The sequence below is a fragment of the Octopus bimaculoides genome, chromosome 19 (assembly GCF_001194135.2).
Source record: "Octopus bimaculoides isolate UCB-OBI-ISO-001 chromosome 19, ASM119413v2, whole genome shotgun sequence".
NCBI lineage: Eukaryota > Metazoa > Mollusca > Cephalopoda > Octopoda > Octopodidae > Octopus > Octopus bimaculoides.
The window spans coordinates 50,222,084-50,223,757 of record NC_068999.1 but is presented as its reverse complement, the minus strand read 5'-3'; the positions used below and the strand labels follow the sequence as shown (position 1 = coordinate 50,223,757).

Genomic DNA, 1,674 nt, shown 5'->3' with positions numbered 1-1,674 from the left:
TATATATATGCCATATCAAGGTATATTTGTAGAAAATTTCACGAAAAAATATTAATTTTCCTGGAAGTTAAGAAGAATTTAAGTGGACTGTGTTGGAATTTCCGAAAATTGTCCCCCATCCCCATTCCAAAACACTTTCACCGGAAATGTTTGTATATTCGGAATCTACATAATAAATACTATATGCATAGAAAATTTCATTTAAAAATATTCATTTTTCTTAAAGTTATGACCTTCCAAAGTCTGGGGCGTACAACTCTAGTTATGCCAAATACCTTTCAGATTATGTAGATTAAGATAATATCGAAATTTAAACTTAATATGAAAATAGAAAATTAGTGGGCTCGTACACATACATAGCAACACATCCTATATTCAAAATGGTAGTTGAAATTTCGAAATAAATTGAGGAGTGTCAGTATGTAAGTGCTCACTGTTTTCCTTTACACATTCAAATTTCAATATACTCGTAATTTACACATCCTGTAAAGTATTTGTAGAAAATTGAGCGAAGGTAAAGAATACGGATACCACCCGTTTTCGGCGTAATAAAAACCCTAACCCGAAACACTGGGTGTACGTATTCCTCACTTATAGAGCTTACAACTCTGTAGTTATGCCAGATATTTATGGAAAATTTCATTAAAAATGACCCATTTTTGTAAAAGTTATGAGTAAAGAAAGCTGCCTCGTGTTTTGGAGACAGTGCGTGGCGTTCGATCATATAATAACATATATAATATATAATTATATGCAAATATCCATACATGTATGTACATACTGACATCTATATGTATACATACATGCATATATGGGTACAGGACATCACAGAAAACGTTAAACACAATGAGAAACGAAAACATAAAGACGAGGACAAAAAACGAACTTTTTTCGAACAACGAAAAAAACAGAAACGAGACATGCATGTATGTATACATACAGATGATATATATATATATATATAATACTATGTGTATATATACAAACTATTATTGTTGAAACTGTATTGAAACAGGTCAGGGGTTCTCAAACAGGATCCATATAAGGTTTTCTTGTTAAAATTTATCTGCAATAAATTGGCTGTACTTCTACTATACACAAAATATTTTTTTTATATAATCCCTAATAATATTTTATAAAAATACATTTGGATCTTCTTTTTTACACACATCGAATGGCTATGGTGGTCTATCCAAATAAAATAAGTACCAAAAGGGTTCACAGATGAAAAATGTTTGAGAACCACTGAGTTAGAATAATGTCTATCCCTTTGTTAAAACATCTCCCTCCTGTGTTGTCTTCTTTTTGTGCTTATTGACTTATATTGTATTTGTTTTTTTCCCCAATCAGCTCATTAATAGACCTGTGTGATGGCTGGCCGTTCCTATTATTCATTTGATTCTGGTAACTCTTAAATATATACATCTTCCCTTTTTTTTTCGCTTGTTTGCTTTTTTGCATCCTTCCAGCTTCCTTCCTTCCTTCTTTGCATTCCTTCACTTCTTTCTTTGTTAATTGCTGTATCTCTACCTTCTTTGCTGCTTTTTGTCTTTTTGTTATTTTTGTTTAATTCACCATTATCTATCTTATTTCTTATTTCAAGCAGTGGTGGTGGACAAATACAAACACACACAGATATATATACACACACACACACACACACACACATATATA

The 1,674-nt window shown here is 31.4% G+C and overlaps 1 long non-coding RNA gene across 4 annotated transcripts in view; it reads left to right on the top strand.

The window, feature by feature from the left end:
- The window catches only part of LOC106869557 (uncharacterized), an 8,985-nt gene that overhangs the window by 892 nt on the left and 6,419 nt on the right, over positions 1–1,674 (top strand). Inside the window, exons 1-2 of one of the 4 annotated variants that reach the window (XR_001409519.2) lie at positions 201–422; positions 1,351–1,404. The exons of 1 other annotated variant lie outside the window; for it this stretch is intronic. This is a non-coding gene — a long non-coding RNA (uncharacterized LOC106869557). Of the gene's footprint in view, positions 1–200; positions 423–484; positions 927–1,350; positions 1,405–1,674 lie in introns of those variants that run through there. 2 more of the 4 variants (XR_008266257.1, XR_001409444.2) reach the window with 2 other exon arrangements.